Here is a 22,978-nt window from a genome sequence, read left to right as displayed (position 1 = left end):
TTGTAACGATTCCTTTCGTTATCGATAATCTCTCCTTCGAACATTTTTATCCTTACAACGAATATCTTTAAATTTAATGAATACGAATGAGAAACTTACTTTTTCGGAAAGATTTTTTATTTATTATCGTTTAGAACAAGGGGAAGAAGAAGGCAGAGATCTTGGAGGAAGAAGCTCGTTTCTCTCTGCTTCGCTCTCCCGCAATTTCATCTCTTATTCCCTTTCTCCGTTCCGTCCGCGGATCAACCCCTGGGGTGGAGCACTCCTTTTGGTTCACCCCTTAATTCGAAGCGGCGAAGCGTTGCCTCGAGACTCGTATCGAGGATGCATGCTCAAATCAAAAACGTCGGGGGCAAACCACCCTCTAAAATCGTTTCGAATCGATAAAGGCCGCCCTTTTCGCGCGGTAACCGCGATCCTACGAAATATTGCTACAGAAATACTAATTAATCTCGTAGCATCGTTTCCAATTTCTTCGCGATTGTGTCATTTTTCGGATTACTTAACGTTTCTTTGGACAAGATTTCTTAGAAAGTTAATCTAGTTTGATTCAAGTTGGAGTTGCGATGTAATTTAAGAAAAAGATTGTTGCGTCGTAAAAATACTTTTATTTTTATCCTTCGAATGGACTTATTCCTTTGTTATTTTATTGATTTTTATTAAATTCAATATATCTTATTCTGATTTTTCGAAAGAGATATATCTTTTAAATAAATTGTTAAATTGTCGATAAAAGCGTAATTACTAAAAAAAAGTACTTTCAATTCGATCGTTTTGTACGAGAAAAATTAACATGTTGATCTATTTTGAATTTTAGTTTAAGTTGTAGTTGGGATGTAATTTAAAATAAGAAAAAAATTGTTGTGTCATAAAAATACTTTTATTTCTGTTCTCGGAATGGACTTGTTCCATTTTATTATTTTATTGGTTTATTTTATTGACTTTTATTAAATTCAATATATCTTATTTTAATTTTTCGAAAGAAATATACCTTTTAAATAAATTGTTGTCGATAAAAGCGTAATTACTAAAAAAAAGTACTTTCAATTCGATCGTTTTGTACGAGAAAAATTAACATGTTGATCTATTTTGATTAATAAGTTGTATCTTATTCTAATTTTTCGAAAGAAATATACTTTTTAAAAAAATTGTCGATAAAAATGTAATTGTTAAAAAAAAACTTTCAATTCGATCGTTTGTACGAGAAAAATTAACATGTTGATCTATTTTGAATTTTAGTTTAAGTTGTAGTTGCGATGCTATTCTCGGAATGGACTTGTTCCATTTTATTATTTTATTGGTTTATTTTATTGACTTTTATCAAATTGAATATATCTTATTTTAATTTTTCGTGAGAAATATAAAAAAAATTGTTGTCGATAAAAGTGTAATTGTTAAAAAAAAGTACTTTCAATTAAAGCGTATGTTCGTTTTATGATTGAAAAGCGCGTTGTTGCGAAACCACGGGAACGACTTTCGAAAATCTTCGATTTCGACTAAGAGATTAATTATTATCTTCGCAAGATATATCATTATTCAAAAATTATTTAAAATTTCTCAGACAACCTACATTCCGTAAAATTGCTTCGCACAAGTTTTTGTTTTCTTCCGTAAAACTTTAAACACATTTTTGGTGTGCGATATCATGCGTTACGTCGTATTTTAAGGATTTTAAAATATAATTACTCAATATCACTAGGCAAAAATGGAAAATATTCTTACATATTTTCTCTTTCTATTTATTCTCGATATATGTTTTATTTATTATTTTACTCTCTTGGTGTCTTAAATAAGAAAAATTTTCTTGATATTCCTTTTTCTTTCATATCATTAACACACATGCAACGCACCAACGAAATCAATGTATCAGCTTGTAATTCGTATCCAAAAATTTTAACTCGACTTAATCCTTGTTCTTAGTAAATCGAATTCTATTCTTTATAAATCGAAATATCGAGATAAAGAAGAATTGTATATTTTATGGAAATTTTTCTTAGCGTGATAGCTTAAAATTTAATTTCACTTGGTTGTAACTTTTAAAAATTTAAAAAATACCGCCTAAAAGAAAATGTCGATTTTATACGAAATAAATAAAAGCCATTTTAAGTAGGATTCGTAAACACGAAAAGTAAATAAAAGAGCGGTTGTCACTTTAGCAAGACTCGTAAATTTCGTATACTACTGTACCGTACGTTTCTGCCCTTCCTGGCAAATGTAAAGTATTGCCAGTTCTTTTCAACACGTTTCCTAACTGTACACCTTTTTGTTCTTGCGATATAAGCCATCGTTTAAGCGCTTAAGTGACATATGCTAGGATTCGCGAGTGGCGGCATATGCGACGTTGCTTTGTAAAGATACAGGATTTTTGGTTTCTCCTCCGTACAGGGTTGCTAACTTTCGCTCTCGAGCGAGCCGTGCAAAGGATGGCAGCTTTTTCAGCTGCCTTTTTCTTTCATTTTTTTATATACATTTAAATTTTTCTTTTCTTGCTCCCCTCGAACCGAGGTCGAAAGGTTTTCGATGGGTCACCTCGGTTATATATTTTCGTTCGCAATTATTTATGTGAATGTTGCTCGATGGAAATTTTCAGCTTATTTATTTCATATAGTTTCGATAACCGATTTATGGCGATTGTAAAGATTGGCGCGTGTTCTCCAGCGTTGGGACATTTTAATTTACACAAAAGATTTCACATCAAACAACGTTCTTCGTCGTTAAAAATATTACGTATGCCTTTCCACCGATTTATTATGGAATCATTTTAGAGATTATCGCGCATCTCGTAAAACTTTTCAACAAAAATCATCGTCTCGATCCGAACATTTATCCATCAAATGTTCGTAAACCCGCTATATATTTGATTCGGAATCGATCTCTTACCAGTCGTGAATTATTCAGTTCGCGTGACGATTTTCTACGGCGAATTCCGCGTTTCGAATACGAGCTCGGTTAATAGGGGTGTTTAACTCGGAGCAACTTTCCCTCCTTCCATTTTCCCTCGTCTTCCTTTCGAGCGTTTCGAGAAGCCTAAGCAAATATTCTTGGCGAAATGAGAGATTTTTACAAATTTATAAATTTGGCGATAATTTGTTATATTCCTCCGTTTCGATCGTTCTAAACTCGCGAACGATTACAACGTTTTGCGTCGTAGGAAACACTCGACGATTTTATTACTTTTCCAATTAAACGGTTGCTATGGCGATGCTTGCGAGTGCTTGCGTATTTTATCCGTACATGCAGACTTTACTCGAAAAACGAATAAGTTCGGTTTCTTCTCCTCGAAGAGTTATCGTTATAAATTATACGCGAATGACTGTAAATTATTTAAGAAAGGAAAATTTCACTTTTCGATTATTTAAGTAAGCCTATTAGACTGGAACAAAAGGAAATCCAATATCGTAGCCACTTAAGATCACTCGAAACGAGAAAGAGAAAAGGTAGGAGCAGTTGGAAGACAAGGAATTGCGGCGAAAACGAGTGGTGCTCGTAATTAAGTGGCCGCCAAGATGAAATGTAGCAGAGGAAAATCGGGAATTTTCTGCTTGGAAATTGAAATGTAGATTCGAAAGGAGGGAAAAAAGTAAGTAGAATACTCGAGTGGACGCTCGGCTGGTTTTTCAGAAGCGGCGGCGTTGCAAGTTTTTGAAAATCTGCATCGGGGAGGGGTTTTTGCCAAACGACGGCAACCCAGACGACGCGGCGAGGCCTCGTGGTGGCAAGAAGCGTCCAATTTAAAATGTAAATTGCGTCGGATATTTGGCATATCGCGGGGGCGAAATGGCCGCGAAATTAAAATGTAATTTAATTCGAACCCCCGCTTCGTCTCGCCGCCCTCCTCTTCTTCTTTTTTCCTTCTCCGCTCCAGTCGGCGGGAAAAGTTAAGGAACGGATCTTTGGAACGTGCTAAATTAAAATAGCAAGCGAAAAGGGGTTTCTGAAACGTACATTTTTATACGAACCGTTGAAAACAACGAAATAAAGAATATTGGAAAATTTTTGGAACGATTTAAGTTAACAAATTTCCACCGAAGAAAACTTTCCGCTGGAAAACCAAATGCTTCGAAATTATGAATAGAGGAGAAACTTAGAAAAGATAAAATTAATAAATAATTAGACGCTTTCCGATCCATTCTACGTTCATTTTTCATAACAGTCCATATAAAAATATCCTGTAAACAAAATTTAGCGAGTAAAATTACGCGAAACAAGTTTACAAGTTTGGCCCGGTGATATAAAAGGGATGGAAAGATAAATAACTTTGGACGCCTCTTTTTTCCTGCCACGTTTCGAATGTTGTTCTCCAGTCTTACGTCGGCCTCCCCCTCCCCTCCACAGCGATTATTCTTCCTCGCGATGCGAGGCCAACGCGCTTTGCATGAATGGGAGTCGTCGCGACCTCTCGGATGAATGGTCCTTTCCTCCTCTCTCTCTTCCTCTCAGCCACCGCTTTCTTCTCCCATCTTCGTCGTTTCATCTTTTCCGCCGCTCGATCGGTAAATTCGAAATCATAGCTGTACCATGCGAGTTGCATCCGAGTGTATTTACCCTGTTTGAAGAGTTTGGAAAAACTTTTTCCAACTTTCCACGTCATATGTACGTAGATACGTTGTGAATTACGTACAGTCAAATCGTATTAGAAAATATCGATTATTACATAAAAATTAATTGTAAACTCGGGTATCATGGATGTTTCCTTCCATTTTTTTTCCATCGACACATTTGAAGATTTAATTTTAGCGTAACGCAATGATACTTATTATGGAACAATTTATTCATGACGATCCTAAATCTTTTGATAATCGTTTATAGTTGTTAAACGTTCGTATAATTTATATGCAATTGTCGATGTCTCTTTATTCGAATTATTCGCAATTATAGTTAATTGTGAAAGCTTCGTATAAAACATGGTGGATAAATAAGAAGCATGATTATTCCGACGATAAGAGAAAGAATAGAAACAGTTTAACAAATTTCCTTATCTTATTTCTCAAATCATTTTTGTACAACAAGTATACTAATTTTCATTGCATAATTTATTCGATATAAAAGAATAATATTAAAGAGTATTAAATTATTTGGATAAAACTTTCTGTTTGTGTCATTTTTTAAAATGATTTTCTTGTTTTTATATATCGTTATTACTACCGCAATTAATACAATTTAATAAAAGATAAAAGATTTCAATAAAATAAAAAATTCTTTCTCCAAGTTCCATTCGCGATCATTCGTCTTTTTGCATTTACATCGAAGAGGATACGAAAATCTCTTCGACTTTCGCTCTCTCCCTATGTGCGCACCGAAAACGTAACGAGTCGTAAATTTCGTATCACAGAGCCAATGCATGAAAGCCTACTTCGTATCGAACCGATACCGAGTCTTTGCCCTCTCTTGGCCAAACCTTTGAATTGGCAACATCGATCGATCGCGTATCTCGAATCCGCAGGGTATCAGGGCACTTTCAACGATTCGAATTTGGTTCAGGCACTGGAATAAACGGTGCGTTCGCGTCTGCCACGGCGGCCAAGAGAAAAGGAAATATATCGTTGGCGCGTGAGAGGCCTTTCCACCGCCTCGATTTTCGCCTCTGTGCTCGCGCGGCCGAGATTTACACGGCGAGAGACTGCCTTCGAGTCTTTCCATCCCTCAAGGAAACGCCATCCTCGTATTCGGATGCTAAACTTCTCTACGTGGTCCCAATTTCAAAAACCGAGCGAATGACCGCCGCGAAGGCTTCGTCGAGTACGGGACGCGAATAACTTATGGGTTGTAGGCGCGTGAATGCGGTAGTTGGACACGCGGTTCTGAAACGTTCTCGAACAAACTTATTCGCGGTTTAACAAGCTCGAATTCGACGATATTAATTGCAAATCGATTAAAATAGAGGAAATAACGTATAAATCGCTTACCTGATTATTTTAACATTTTTTCTTTGCGTATAAATTAATTTATCGTCGAGATATTCCGAGAACATTCGAACGATGCTCTTGAATTAATCGAAAGCAACGTGGAACGAATAAGTTGTTCGGCGCAAGAAACGATTCCAGCTGGCTGCCACGCAGTCTGCCGAGAAGGCAGTCACGAAATTACGACAGCCTCTTCGGCATTCCAAATTCTTTAAATCTTACTCGAACGTACTTGCGTAACGGTTATATAACAGATTGTGATAGAACTTTCAAAGATTCCGAGAATTCGTCGTGAAAAAAATCGTATAGTTGCAACAAGATCGATACGAGAGATTGTTGTCTCGATTATTTCCTGTTTCGTACGTGAAGTGATTTAAGAAATTGTACCACCTGCACGAACGTGTTTCCTTTTTAATTTCACGTTAAAACGACGGAGAAAGATAAATCTTATGATCTCAAAGTTTTTTCTTGTCTCATTGATAAATATCGTCGAAAATAAAATAAAGTACAATTTGTTTAAGATCAAAATTTTTTAAAATATCAATTAATTTCATTCATGATATAATATCGATCACGAAAAGTTGAAACAATTTCACACTTTCACTCGTTCAACGAAAATAAATTGAGAATTGAGGTTAAAATCGAGGTTAAGAGGATCAACATTGAAATTAATTAACGTTACTTTCTCTCTCTCTCTCTCTCTCTCCTTTTGCGAACTTTTCAGTTCCAAAGATCACTTCCGAATCAACAATTTCACACTTTCGCTCGCTTGATAAATCGTAAATAGCATCGGATAACGAATACGTCGAACGACGCGTTCGAACTCCGAACTCGTTCTCGGCCAACTTCAGCGACAACTCGTAATCCTATCCCCACTATTGTTCCCCCTTCGGTTCGAATACCGCGTCAGAGATCGTAGAACGTTGGAACCCCGGTGTTAATCCCGGATACTTAGAGCGTGAACCAGGTGAGCATAAATTTGAATTCGCGTTAGTTGTCCGAATTGAAAGGTTGCTCGGACGCGTCCATAAATACAGGCGATATTTGGCGCGGCGCGCAGGGTGTTTATTCGAGCGCGAACCAGCGGTGCACAGGCTCGTTCGTATGTATGTAGCTAGGTACGCGAGACGTATAAATAAATCCAGGAGCTGCCACGCGGTCTGCCGTGAAACACGGTGTCTCGAGAGTGCACCACGCGTTCTCCCTTCCCGTCTACGTGCACGCACTCGGCTGCGTCCGTGCGCATTCTCGCACACGCGTACTCGTTCACGATCTTGTTCCGCGACTCGGTGGACACGTTTTCTTTGGTGCACAGGTGCTTCCGCGATTTGCGGGTATTCTGGCTCGAGGATTCTCCTCCGTCGTTTTTAGCCGCGGTTTCTCTCCATCTCGCAACTTCCTCCACGAATTAAGCTCAATTTACAAGCGCTTATTATTATCGATGCAGCGCTCGCTCCACGGCTTCCCTGCCGTGCGAGATCGAAAAAGGGCGCTACGATTTTTCTTCCAGCCGGGATTTTTTTTTAAATCCGTGGAATTTGAATTGGAAATTTTTATTTCTTTTTCTCTTATACGTGGAATACATTTATTTCGGTAAGAAATCATCAGACAAGTTTTCATTTTTTATAAAGTTTCTTCTTTCGATCATTTATCAAGTAACAAAATTTCAATAAATCTTCATGTTTTATTTCACATATCCAAATTATCATAACGAATCGATTAATTTTCGTAATGTGATGTAACTTTGTTTAATTTTTAATCAAACGCAGTTTAAATAACGTTACAAACCGATAAACTTTTTTTTCTTTCTTTTATTGAGTTGAAATTTATTTCTCATCTCTAACTTTTATTTATCCAATTTTTCTTGTTCTCGTTTTCGCACGATTTTTTTTTTTTTTTTAACCTGTACCACGTATTTGCATAATGGGAAAGCGATGTACGGTGTCCCATATGCACGTGCAACGAGATAGTAAAATATTAATCGTAAATGGCGATACTGTGTAGTGAATAAATTTTGTAATATCGTCGGCCACATATTTTGCTCGAAACTCGTATTTTCTCGAATTGAAATACTTATCCTTTCTTTTTTTTTCTTCTTCTTAACACGAGATTTTGGGAACGAATGCCATCTTAAGACGAATACTTTTAAGAGAAAAACGTTTATGGTAACCAGTTTTTTCAATGATGAAGATCGAATGAAAAAGTCTTTCCTCTATTTTTCTTATCTACATATTTTTGTTCGTTTAAATCTTTCCCGATTGATCGAATAAATTTTAACGAATATCATTGATATTCGTTCGAAGTTTATATTAGTGAATAAAATATCTTCTATGGCAATGTTTGAAAATTATTTTCATCGATTTTATAAATTTGCGTTTAAAAATTGTAGAATAGATCGTTACTTTATAAAAATTGCGTATCTTGCGATTATAATTTTATATGCTTCTTTGAAAAAGTCCGATAATTTTTCAATTTCGAGTAAATAAATTAGTATCGCGAAAAGATTCCGAGTGAAACGCGATCGAATCACCGAGATAAGAGATTTAAGAAGGAGGTTGTCGCTTTCTTCTCGGCGATCTCTGCCCCGAGAATATTAGAAAAGTGGAAAAACACGAAGAGGGGATGCGATTGGAACGTCGTCAAGTTGGCTCCAAGTATCGAGTCAACGACAACAACAACAATAACGAGACAGTCGCTCACGCAGTCATTTGGCCAAGTCGGAGCGTTCGCGCTCATCCCGAAATAAACTGCGACCGCATACCCGTACGCGCGCATGCGCACGCCCGCCCTCCACCGATTTACCCTTCCTCTCTTTTTCTCCTTGTCTCGCCGCGCGCGGTTTCTCGCTCCGCTTTCCACTTCTTTATTTTTGCACACCTTAAACCGTGCTCTCGTTCCTTCGTTCGTTACCTTTTGTCGCGATTTGCAAAGCGAAAAAACGACAAAAGATCCTCCGCGGATACGTTCGAAACCAGTTGGAGGATCAACGAGGTCACCGGCACCTTTGGCCAGGGATTCCCTTAAATGGCCTCTGGTTGGCATCGCCTTTTAGAAACCGCTCGATGGAACTTGTCTCGTCACCGCGTCTCGCGACTTTTCTGTCGCTTTACTCCTCGCTCCTCGCTTTTGCTTTGCTTTCCTTTCGCCTCGACGCGCGCGTTTTTCTTTTTCCCCCGTTGGCCTTTCTCCATCTCTCGGCCCGTCTCCTTTTTTCCATTTAACGACCTTTGTTTCCACGAGAATTTCATTACACGTCGTGTAACTCTTACCGAGGCGTGAGAAGTTTCGCAATCTTGAAATTGCATGTCGCTTTTAAACTCTCTTGCTTTCTCGCTTCGCCGTCCGCGGTTTAATGCCATTTTCTGTTTACAATATTCCGTTAAACGCCCGATCTCTTGTTTCGATCTTTCTGAAATTATTTCGTTTCTTTCGCAAATTTCTATCCCCACAACCCTTTTTTTTTCTTGGAATTCAAATTTCGAAAGAGTTATCGCGTTTGATTTGACTTGTTGAAAAGTGCACCTTCGATTCGTCGAGAAAAATATTTTTATCGTGAAATACGTAAGAAAATTCGGTGAAAATGGAAATAGCAAAATTAACTATTGGAACAGGTGGTAGGTAATGGGCTAATGAAATTACAGAAGAGAAAATCCAATGTTGGCGCATTATTATCGGGGATGTTCATCGTCTGGCGACGAAGATAGCACGTTCGAGGAAACGTTAACCCATGCTCTGCGCCGGCGAATTCCTCTCGACACGATTATCATCGGATATATTATGCATAAACCAATTTTCCACTTTCCGCGTTATTGTCTGTTTAAAGAAAATATTTGGTATTCTAATAATATCAAATGGACTTTATTTGGCGAAATTTCTCAACGTATCGTTAAAATCTATTAAAAAGGAATCGCGATAAACTCTGTTCTTCACTTTATCAAGAGGAGCACATAAGTTTCAATTTCTCACCAAGATAAATATCGTGTTTGATCCCTAAACGAAACGAGATCAATGATTCGAATGGTTTTATGGTCCTCGTGAAATAAATTGATTTAGTTGCCACGAACGTGCATCGTTTCATCGAACGATTTATCAACTCGATAAAACTGCCGTTCGATATTTTCGGGTAATTGAGAATTTAATTCTAAAATTTCACACGCTTATAACAATCAGTTTGCGTGATGATTTCGATTAATCGCGGCTATTTGATAATTCTCGCAACTAGTTCGATGCTTTCTAGCACGTATCCATTTGATCTAGGGAAATATCTATCGCCATTTCGGGAGAAATTCAAGTTTCGATTCCGAAGAAATTGCATAACGGTAAATTGCAATTAAAATTAATTAAAATTATTTTCGTACATGCTCTTTTTATATTAAACAAGCGTGAAAATAATCGTTTTAAAAATCTAAACGATCCGATATCTAAATTCGAAACGTTTGCACGTGCTATCTTTCAATCAGAGGATGGGAGGATTTTTAAATCTCGGCGCGCGATACTCGAACGGTATTCGAGCCGGTATCGGGGGGATCGATCGGAAAGAATTCCTCGAGGATTTTATTATTCGATAAAAAGGCCTTCTTATCACATTGTTATCATCCTTGTAGCCGTGCCGTGTCGAGATTATACGTCGTAGAAGATAGCGAGTACTTTACATCCGACTGGTAGAAAGTATCGAAATCGCTAGCTGCGTTAGAGGCGAGCCGATATCGCCCTGTCGATTTAGATAAAGCTGCAGCGGTTTAGAAAGCGGTACGATCTCATAGCCGTAGGAGTGTCATCGAATTTGTTGCCGATAAATCGCTATCTACGATTTCAAATTGCGCGCCACACTCGACCGCGGATAATCTCGCGCATGCGCACACCCTTTCTCTTCATTTCCTAAATTGTCCCTGTTTTCGATCGTATTTTTACGTTACGTACGTGGTTGATGATTCGTTTTATCATTTTCACACTTTCGACGATATTCGAATTGCGATGATCGTTGCAATTATCCATTTCGGCTCGAACGATGGAAATAGTTGGGAGTGATCTTCGATAAAAACAAGATCGACCGGATACGATTCCGAAAATTGCTCCGAAATTTTTCCGCGGAAAGAAGAGAAATAAACTCCTCGGCGATTCGAATAATTGAACGGAGGGACGGTAATGGCGTTCAATCGGTGGAAAACGAGGGAAGGGAGGAGAAATTTTTCGGTTCCTCTATCTAAGCCGGTGCCCGATAATCGCTATTCAGCGCGAAGCGTTCGCTCGTTCGATCCGCGGCCGGCCAAGTTTAGTCCCCGCTTAACGGTTAAAAGGATCTGTTCGCGCGCGCCAACTGAATTTCAGCCTCTGCGCACACCCCTTGCTCGCTTCTTCTTCGAGGCAGCTCTTCGCCCGTCGGCTACGTGAGGTCGATCCGCGTATACGTGACGCGGTTTTGTTCCTTTCTTCGTTCTTTCCCTGTGCTCTGGAACACATCTCTCCGCTGGATTTCAGCTATTAGCGGTCTGAATAGGTCGAGTCGCCGTTTGAGCAACTCTTATTGCGGACACGGAGAGAGAGAGAGAGAGAGAGATTTCTCCTGGCGAATCGCGGCCAGCAAGTTTTAATCAAGTGGCCAGCGTTCGAACTGAAAAGGTGCAAAAACTTTTAGCTAACTCTATTATTGGTTGGCGAGTTGATCGAACGAAAGTACGCCTCGTGTTTCTTTGCGATTTTAACCAACGAGGTTGATTTGTTTCGCGAGGCCGGCCACTTGGCCGAGCATTTAATCGTCTGCGGTTTTGAAGGGAAGGGAAGGAAAATATACCGTGGTGCCGTGTTTGAATAAACTGCGATAACTCTGTTCTTCGTCCCGGTGTTTTATTGTGTATTGGTGGTTTCTTTTTTCCGAAAAAGATTAAGAAGAGTAAGACTATTGAAATAACGGGTATTCTTGAAGATGGAATAATACGAATAACGTTTTTAATCTTTGTTCCATGTGTTATTTTATCTTAAATTAATTACGAAAAATTTGTTACATTTAAATATATTCCCTTTTTTTTCTTTTGTAAATGAAATTCCTCTAAAATAGTTTTCATTAAATTTTAAAATATTTTTAACATTTACTGTTTTAATTATTCTCTTTATATAATTGGCTTTAGTGTTTTCTTTTTTTTTCGAAACTAAGATTATTGAAATATTCTTGAAGATCTTATTAATTATTTATTTAATTACGAAAAATTTGTTACATTTAAATATTTCCTTTTATATAATTGGCTTTAGTGTTTTCTTTTTTTTTCGAAACTAAGATTATTGAAATATTCGATGTGTTATTTTATCTTAAATTAATTACAAAAAATTTGTTAGATTTAAATATATTCTCTTTTGTATTTTTTTTGTAAATTTTTCTAAAATTATATTTATATATTCTATAAAATTAAATTTTAAAATATTTTACTTTTTAACATCTATTGTTTTAATTTGTTTTTTCTTATATCCTTTTACATAGTTGAGCTTAGTGTTTTTTTTTTTTTCGAAACTAAGATTATTGAAATAACGGATATTCTTGAAGATCTCATGATGGGATAATACAAATAGTTTTTATTTTTTTAATTTTTATTCCATTATTTTATCTTAAATTATTTAATTACAAAAAATTTGTTAGATTTGTAAATATATTCTCTTTTATATTTTTTTTGAAAATTCCTCTAAAATGATTTTCATTTCTAAAATTAAATTTTAAAATTTTATTTTTATATAATTATATCTTATTTTTTAACATCTACCGTTTTAATTATTTCTTTTTATGTAATTGAATTTAGTATTTTTTTTTTCGAAACTAAAATTATTGAAAGAATTTGAGTAAAATTTTTATTTTTTTAATTTTTATTCCATGCGTTATTTAAATTATTTAATTACAAAAGATTTATAAATATATTCCCTTTTGTATTTTTTTTTGTAAATTCCTCTAAAATAGTTTTCATTTCTTTAAATTTTAAAATATTTTACTTTTTAACATCTACTGTTTTAATTATTTTCTTTTATATAGTTGGGTTTAGTGTTTTTTTTTCGAAACTAAAATTATTGAAATATTCGATGTGTTATTTTATCTTAAATTATAAAAATTTCTTAGATTTAAATATATTCTCTTTTGTACTTTTTTTGTAAATTTCTCTAAAATAGTTTTCATTTCTTTAAATTTTAAAATATTTTACTTTTTAACATCTACTGTTTTAATTATTTTCTTTTATATAGTTGGGTTTAGTATTTTCTTTTTTTTTCGAAACTAAGATTATTGAAATAACAGGTATTCTTGAAGATCTCAAGATCGTTTACGAATAACGTTTTTATTTTTTTAATTTTTATTCCATGCGTTATTTTATCTTAAATTATTTAATTACAAAAAATTTGTTAGAATTTGTTATAAATATATTTCCTTTTGTATTTTTCTTGCAAAATCCTTTAAATTATTTTTCATTTCTAAAATTAAATTTTAAAATATTTTACTTTTTAACTGTTTTAATTCCACCGTTTTAATTCCCTTTTGTGATAATTTAAGTGAAATTTTATTTTTTAAACGGAAAAATATTAAAAGTAATAATTGCAATTTTTGTTGAAAATACTTAAAAATTATCCTCATAGTCTCCACTATTCTTAGGAATTAATAACTGTCATTACCGGGATAAATTTACACGAATAATTTTGTTTAAGGATTCTCGATGGAGAAGTTAAATTACACACTATGTGAATAACTTACAACAGCTTAAATAGGATAAGACGATGTCTCTGTGGTAACAAAACGCAATTAATTACACGGCGGGGGTTATAAATTTAACATTCTTAAATGCAGAATGCTTCTGGCATCAAAGGCATAGCATCGAGAGATTGGATACAGGAAATGTCATATTTACAATAAGCTACAAAAAGTATTTTTACATATCGTGTTTATCATTATGACATTTACGCAGCAATTACGCGGCAAAGTTACTTGCTTTGATTAAACTTTTTTTTACACGCGTCCACGAGTCTTTCGCTTTTATTATTTTCGACGTTAGAGATTGAATAACGTTACATTAGTTTTTACTCTTCTTCTCGTCAATTTAATCCAAGAAATTTCCTTCAAATTTAAGAATTAAAAAATTAAAATAAATTTCCTACGACGGGGCGAGAGATGCGGTTCGAATAAAAATAAAACGTGAGAAGAGAAAGGGGAAAAAGGTAACTAGGAAAGTTTCGAGACTGCACGGTCCAGAGAATTTTTACCTACGTCTGGAGACCGTGTTGACCACGGGAAGATACCTCTTAACGCTGTCCCGAAGAAAAATGCGACATCGAAGGACATAAAGCTGTTTCCAACTTGATTCTTTCCCCGTTTTTTTTACAGTCCGAGTTTTCAGTTTGGGAAACTCTGTTTCGAGTTTCTGGAACAAGAGAATTTGTCTGTCTCTAAACTTTTTTGTCGGACTTGTAGTCGAACCAATCTACGCACAAGAAGAACGAAATCGGGCGAAATGGAATTAAGTTTTTTAATCCAGTCAAGAATCGTGCTTTTACGGAAAATTTAACGTTTTTCTAATATTTATCAATAGCGATTTTAAAAATGCGAATCGTTTGCTTTTTCTTTCGACGGATAAGTGTCGTCTTTTCCACGTTTATGAATCTTGTCTATGAGAGGAAAGTTGGACAAGCTTTTTTTTGATTTATAATGATACAAGTAATCAAATTAAAAAAGTAATTACAACTTATCCTATTATTAATTTCAGTTATTCTCGATATGAAAATCATCGAAATCATTTTGATGCAAATCAAAAGAATGCGTTGAAAATGTTACAAGAGAATTCTTATCTCGTGTTCGAATCATCAATGTCGAATATATCAAAATTCAAAAATTTAAAAAGATTATTAATTTGAATAATAAAACTTTTTTTTTTAATTTTATAGAGCATTATTATTAATTATATTATACTAAGTAACTCTTCATCTAAATTAATCCTATATAACGATAATGGCGTATTATCGGATTAAAATTTTCTGTCGATTATAAAATTCGATTTTAAAATTTTACGTTACGTACTTATCGAAATGAATTAAAAATGAATTAGAAATTTTATAAAGTTTTCACCATTTCGTGATTAAATCTATATTAAATAAATCATTTGCGTGTGATTATTTTTATTTGTAGCAAATCTAGTGAATATTTGACGATTTTTTGATAAAACATTAAATACATTTTCTAAATAATTTCCAAAATAACGATTCGAAAACTCTTTCGAAAAAATTCGATATCATTACAGAGATATTTGAACGGAAATATTGGTCGTTTTCACGAACAAGTTTCCAGGCATTTTTCAAAATTTCGTCGATGCGATTTGTCAAATCGAAGCAAATTTGGCCGATCATTGGAGAAAAAGGCTCTTCTCGAGCGATCCTCGATATTTCTTATCTTTACTCGAGTCACGTTCACGTATCCTCGTGGGTGTTCGATAAATTGGCCTGGTGGGATGTCGTATTGTCTCGCGTAGATTGAGCGTTTAATCACATAGCCACGATCGAAGAAGAAAAATGGACAATGGTAGTAGCTGCTGCGTAAACCCGCACCTTGCTTGCTTTTATCCCAAGATAAAACACAACGGGATCGATTAAAATTTGTCCGTCACGAGTTTCGAGTAGTCGTATAAGTGTAACAATGTCGTTTAAGTAATCATCATTCTTAATCGACTAGACAGCTTCGGACATGGTCGACCAAAAGAAATGGATAATTGTTTTAATAACTGCATCTTTCGTCATACGTACGTGATATTGTAATATAGTTAAATAAATAAATAAAGTTTCTTTTACAAAAATATATGTAGATATTTGATTGGACGAACAGAGAGATTTTCTTGGAAATATTTAAAATCCTTTTGTTTATTATAAAAAATTCAGAGACACGTAATATCGTTTAATATCGTTTCCATTCCGAGACACGTATCCTGAAAGGTTATCTAAGAATTTATCTTACGCGATACATTTCTTTTATTATAGGTTATACATTACACATCATGTTTGTAATAGGGGAAACTGAAATCTATCAATATTTATATTCTAGAACACGTATCCCGATACGATTGATTTATTTTTGTTTAAATATATTCCCTTCGTTAGGTTATGTATCGTGTATTACGTAAGATTAGAGTTCTTTTTTCTTCTTTTTTTTTTATAACAAACATCCATATTTGAAAGTCGTTTAATTTCCAATTATTTGATTCTTAGATATCAAAAACTGTTTATCCGAAAGAATTTTTTTTCGATTTGTACATGTCAAAGCAGCGACGAGTTATAAAGACACTGTAGAAGAAAAGATAGTAATATAGTTATTGAATTACAAAATCGATATAATTATATCTTTCTCTTGCACTATTATATTCGTATCTTTCTTAATCCATAATCTTTTTCGAAATTTGAAAAGATATCTAATTTTAGTATTTGTATGATTACAAAAAAATCAAGAAAGAATATAAACTCAAAGGTTACATCATCGACATATAAAAGCTTCGAAAATTTTAACCTTACGTTCGAAAAGCGTTTATAATCGAGTAATTTCGTTTATAAATATCGATCTTACACACTTTTTATATCAAATATATTTCAACATTTTAATTCACTCAATTTGGAATAGTTCTTCCTCGAGATGAAACTTTTACTTTTGGCGAATTATCATTTTCTATTATGCGCGTTTTTACACCGAGTTACGATGTCCAAGCAAACGCTTTCTCTCGTCATAGATGGCAGTTCGAAAAACGCTAATTAAACGTACCAACAGATGTCGCGATTGCTTCCAACAGTTTTTCAGATTACGTCAATTAATTTTCTAATTTAGATTTACATGTTAATTTAAGTTGCAACAAAGGGCAAATAATTAAACGCTAAATATATATAATATTTGCTTTGCACCAAAATTGCGATCATTATCTTACGATTTATGAAATATTGGACACTGATTTAACGTCAAGAATATAAATGACGCGCTAGATTTTTAAATAACAAACAAATCGAGCAAAATCGTTTATTCCTCTTTGTATTTTCGTACTTTTAGACTCGAATAAATCGCATCGATGTTTTTATATCCCATTTCGCAATAAATAAATGTGCATGTGATGCAAAAGAAATGTAGGGGCTCAATGGTAAAATTAAGAATTAATTGTCGGGCCGTGGTCTGCGAAACTTTTTTCCAGCCGGGATCAAAGGCATTCGTGTCTTTCATAGTTGAAAAAGATCCATTCTCGAAGAGGATTTATCCTCTTAAAAGCGAGCCATTGAAAGGCTGAGAGAAATAATGGCCGGAGGAATAACCAATGTTCCATCGTGTATATTCTTGTTGATCGTTGATCTCCCACGTGTACGAATGATCGGTGAAATATAATTCTCGTGCAGTCAGTTAACCAACCCATGCACATATACGTGTATATATAAGGCTTCGTTTTAACCTTTCGACCGGGCAGAACGAGTTAAATAGTCCTTTTCGATAAACGTTTGTCTCGGTAATGCTTGTCATTAAATTATTGCTTCGTCAAAAACTCATTGATCGGCTTAAATCGCGTATCATTTTTGATGCGTGAGACGTTCTTTCATTCATTTAACGTAACGAGACGTAAACGTTTCGTCCTCGGATAATATAAACTGGAAATAGTTTCACGAGTTGTCATCATTAATACTAAAAAGATATCCGGAATCGCTCTGTTCGTTTTTGTTACTTCCTCTAGGACATGGAGGGTTCCAGAAGAATACAGAAGAGAAAAAAATAAACAGTTTCGAAGCCCTCGAAATGGTTGCGTTCACTGTTTATTTTCTCACCTCGAATTGTAAAGGTTGAAACGTGGTTTCGTTATTTTCATTTTCGATGAATATTTTGTAACGAAAAATTCTTCCAGCAATTATTTTTCGAAATCCATTAACGAATACGAATGGAAAAGAATATCGTAAATTGCCGATAAATTGATATTAGCACGTGAACAGGTTAATTAATTAAATTGGTATGCGATTACATAACCTCCAATATTGTTTATTGTACAAGTTAAAATTATTATTTAAAGTACTCTTTTCGTTAATGATATTCCCGATCATCGAGATAAAATTTTCATCTTACTCGATTAAGTCATTTTAGCATAAAAAGACGTAACAAGATGAAAATGATCCAGTTAAACGTAATGGAAGAATATACTCGGTCAGCACTGATTCGATACGTCGCGTAGCTGTCGATCCTGCATATCTGATTGCCAAGATACGAGTCTGAAAGTGTCTGCGAGAAGACAGTGACGCAGCACGATAAGAGAAACTCGTGGGGCGTAGGTGGCAGATTACGTAGCGCGATATTATCGGAATTCCACTGGCTATCGGTCATTAATAATCGAATCGATCGTTTAACGCTTTAATCGGTGGAATGAAATTTTAAGTGCTTTCTCGATCGGACATTACAATCCATTTTTGTCGCTGCGATGATTTGCGAAGAAAACTTGAAGAAAAATTATATTTCTGATTCACTGCGATACGATAAATGTCGATTGTCGGATATGAAATATTATTATGGTAAAAAGAGCGAAGCAGTGTTATTAATTTTCGAAACTATCCTTATATTCTTTATTTATTTATATTCTTATTCCGAATAAGCCGTTATGATAATTTGTAAAAGCACGAGCAATGAAGCTACACTTGCCTCGTGTCGAGAAATCCCCTTTTTTCTTGACGTCTCCTCCTACCAAAGTAAACAATCTTGGAAATCCTGGATTGTTGCGGTGTTGATTCATGTTTCTGTATATTTGAGATTCTTAAACAAGCACCGTGGTAGAAGAGAAAGAAATCTACGATAATAAGAACGATAAAGACCACCCTTGTAGAAGTTGTATCGCTCGCTCCTCTTCATCTGTCAACCTTCCTCGACGTCCCATCTCGCCAAATTGGCTACCGTCTTTACAGGACATTTATGCTTGGATTATCGTGCGCTTTCGGAATTATTAATTTCGCGTTTGTAAAGTTTCAATCGATTTTTCTTCTCTCGACGAAATTATTCCTTTTCAAACTTTCCTAAATTACGAAACGAAGCTCCTCGACGGAATGTTGCGCTCAAATTTTTAAAGGATAAAAATATTGTCTCTCGGGCGAAATAGAGAAAGCGAGATTTTGCAAGGGGATAACACGGATCTTCCTACGAAGCGCGCCTATACTATTTTTGTCATTTGTGGGCAAAGACAGTTTTGGCTCGCCGCATTCCAATCCTGCGAGATTTGCGAGCCGATCTCGCGAAAAAAGCAACGAGGCTCTTTATCCGGAATGTTTGAGATTCCTTCCGCAGAAATCGTAGAATCTGAATCTTTCATCGAAACGAAAGTATTTTCCATTACGTTTTTTTTGATTTATAAATTTTTGAGCTGAAAACGCAAAAAGCAAGATTAATTTCGAAAGAATAATACGAAGGAATTGTCGAGGAAAAGAGTAATTTATAGTTGCAACGACAACGTCAGCATTCTTTGTAAAGTAGTTGTAGCCTATTCACGTACGAAGGAAGTGGCGTTCGAGGTGTCAAGTGTTTTGGACGTCGCTCTTAACTGCTTATGATTTGCGCGAGGAGGGGCGCGTATACAAAGTCAACGAGGAGTAAATAAACACGGGAAAATTAGGAAGGATTCGAGGCTTAAAGTGTGCTGCCGCGTGGGCGTCTTCGCGATTCTACGCGTGGACCACCCGCGTCCACGTCGAACGGGCAGAATCTTCAAATAATAACGAGCTTCGACCACGCCGTCGAATTATTCTCGTTTCTATCAAAAATTTCCTGTAAAGATGTTCAAATTTTTATCCAGTTTCGTTCTCGACGTCACTGGAAGCAATAATATTTTTAAATTAATCTGAAAATTTCTCCGATTCGTTTATACAAATGCAATATTTATAGAAAGAATTTAATGTCGTTATCAAGTTTGTTTCTTTTAATATTACAAAACAATAATAATTGATTAAGTGTAGTAGTAGTTTAAAAGATATTTGCAAAAGTGATTTCGTCGATATATCGGTAACAACGGTTGGTCGTATAAAAGACGTTTCAATGTTATTATCCGAACGATGAAAACTGTTATCGTACTACTTAGTATTCCAAGTAGTAAAGAGACTAATAAAGTCACCGAAACATTATTCATATTTTCATATCGTCCTTATTACGCGTAACTCGTTACGTTTGTATCATTTCAACGAATGTAAGACGTATAATATTATCGTAATAACGAGTTCTCTCAACATAATGATTTTAAATAAATAAATTTAAATTTTAAATTTTTTACCTTTACATTTTTATACTCGATGAATTTGAAAAATTTTGCGATTCTGAATTTTATGTCGGATAAAAATAATTCGATACGACGAAACATCCTCCTTTATTGACGTTCTATATAAAATTGCACGGATCATCGACACCGCATCCTGTTCCACCTATCGAACATGATTTATTGATCGCATGGCACGCATAAGCGCGAGTGCACGTTTCAAGAATAATCTAACCATCTCCATCGGAATGACAGTCTCGAGGGAACAGGCTTACTTACTCCGCTATCGAGTTCTTTCTCACTCGTTGCCCTTCCCTTTCTTTCTCTCTTTCTTTTTTTCCCTTCGTTACGACACTGGAAAGTAAGATCTCCGTGACAAATGCTCGGCCTGCTACGCTCCTTCGTCGCACGATGGCGGTGGTCCTCGCGATCGAGTTTTCGACAGCGAGCGCTCCTTCGTTATCGAGGAAGCGATTCGCGTGTCCGTTTTATCGACGCGAGAGAACAAGCGATAGAGGTACAACGATATTCTCTTTGGAGGTTCGAGAGCAAAGATATTTCGATATTTCGCGCATGCGCTGTTCTGCGTGGAACATCTGGAAGCTTGTACGGTGCGTATCGTGAATCTTGAAACCTTATTTGAGAAATTATTTTTGAACAACTTCGATAATTATTTTCTTATTTTCTACTTTATCATCGCGTACCCATATTCGTGTAGAAATATCGAGGTTGTAATAAATCTTATCCTGCACAAGGTCTTTCTACGAAACCACAATAATCCCTGCGTACGTGAAAAATAAATGAATGGAACAACTTGGCCAGGTGTCGAGAAATCTCGAACGGTTTCTATTCCACGGATTCTTTCTCGGTGGAGATGGTCGAAAAACGGAGAAGGGAATTCCAACGAGAGAACGAAGCGTGGAATCGGAGTGTAAGCCTCGAGGTGCGAAGGCACCCTACCAACCTATTGTCCTGTTGTCCACCCTTAGAGAACGCCACCCAACACGCACGTGCACGCGTGGGAGAGGCGAGCCTCCGCGTTTTATCGCATTCCTTTTCTTCGTTGGGCAAAGGAAGAATCCGTGGCGTTGTTTAAACAGACCTATTCGACGGCGGGCCCGGCTTTTCGAACAGGTGGAGAGGAAAAATGTGTCTCTGATCTATACCGATCGATACGACAAATCGACGTAACGTGCTTTACGGAATACGGCTGTAAATTCGTAAAGTCTGAAATAATCGATTTCTTTGTCTCGCTAAAAGTAAAATTTAATTTTTTCTCTCGAGTTTATAGCTACTTACCTGATATTAGAATGGAGATGTCGATTTCATAAGTTCCATAATATAAATCATAATTCACGGTATTTGCATCAATGGCGTTTTTGCAACGCGCTGGATCCAACTAAGCGCGCTTATCTCTTCTCTCTCGCTGTAAATACAGATTTACCTTAACACGATTTCTTTTACCGTTACATGTAAAACTGTACGTCGTAATTTCCTTTCTGAACGAACGAAATATTGTTAAAATCGGAAATTTATTATTAAACGATATCTTTTACGGCTCGCGACGGAACATTGCTATCCTACGGTACAACGAAACGCGAAAGAAGGTTAAGCATTGAATCAGGAAACAAGAGATAGGTTATTACATTGGACATAACGTTTATTGTGACGATAAACTTTATGGCGAAACTTTCCATCGTATCACTGCCTTTAATGCCAGCTTGTTATCCTTAAATTTTCTTAATGTATGCATATGTAAATATACACGAACGCGTATCTATGCCGTAAATATCGTTGTTTTACAACTTTCGAGTATAAATCGGTACATTTGTCATAGTTGCTACGTTTTCTTTCTTTTCCATCCTTTTGTTCCTAACCTCGACGTGTATCCTAAGAAATCGAAAATTTTCCCTCCTCGTTTTTCAACGGATTTTAACGTACCCAACGCTATCCTATCCATTTTTCATTAACGATCACCGATTAACAAGTCTTATCTTATTTACACGTATATCTCTGTACATCTTTTATTTACTTTTCGATGTAATTTTTGCATCTGAATCGATTTCGACCCGTTGAAATTGAATAGTTTGATTTGCAAATTAACAAAATCTACACACCTTTTATTTTTCACCGCTGATTTACGTCTTTATTTATGTTTGCTGAAACATCTAGATTATGCGTAGATAATTCGAGTCAATCTCGAATCTCCATAATTCCACTGGCCGTTTGGTCAGCAAACATAATATCAATTTTAGATGATCCGTTATTGACTCGAAACGCGTACTCTCCTAGTGTCGGGCTAATAACCGAGCCAGAAACCGTGTAATCATCTCGCAAAAACAGATCCTTCTCCGACTTTAGGTTGATCGCTTATAATTTTAACGAGTAAATATATAGATGGTAAATCAATTTATGTAGAATTAATTTGTCGTTAATTTATAATTTTAGGAATAATTATAGGTTTTCATTTTTTTAAATTTACTTTATTAAATATTCGCGGATTAAAAATTAGTGTATTTTTAACTGTTATGATTTGTATTTTATTTACTTTTTAATTCACATGATTAGATTAAGTAATTAAATTTAAATAGCTTTCTCTCCAAACCTATTCAGCTTGGAATATGAATTAATTCGTGTGTGATTTATTAAGTTGTATCACATGGATTTTTTTCGTTACATTGATAGTCAAATGGAGAATTCTTCAACGGAGATCCATTACGTTTGTGCATTTCACACGCGATGATATTTGACACGTTTTCCACACCTACTCCATCATCCACGTACTTTTTATTCCAGATTCTAGAAATTTGAATCCGTTCGCTTTTA

At 35.4% G+C, this 22,978-nt stretch overlaps 1 protein-coding gene and 1 long non-coding RNA gene across 2 annotated transcripts in view; one reads left to right on the top strand and one right to left on the bottom strand.

Moving 5' to 3' along the window:
* The window catches only part of LOC107999592 (netrin-1), a 120,561-nt gene that overhangs the window by 3,766 nt on the left and 93,817 nt on the right, over positions 1 to 22,978 (top strand). The window lies entirely within an intron of this gene.
* LOC114577751 (uncharacterized) lies at positions 15,744 to 16,650 on the bottom strand. Its single transcript, XR_009828908.1, has 2 exons — positions 16,419 to 16,650; positions 15,744 to 16,193 (listed from the first exon to the last, which is right to left on the bottom strand). It is a non-coding gene; the product is annotated as an uncharacterized LOC114577751 (long non-coding RNA).

This window comes from Apis cerana, linkage group LG2 (assembly GCF_029169275.1).
Source record: "Apis cerana isolate GH-2021 linkage group LG2, AcerK_1.0, whole genome shotgun sequence".
Taxonomy (NCBI): Eukaryota; Metazoa; Arthropoda; class Insecta; order Hymenoptera; family Apidae; genus Apis; species Apis cerana.
The sequence above is the reverse complement of the archived record's forward strand: the minus strand, read 5'-3'. Positions and strand labels throughout refer to the sequence as shown.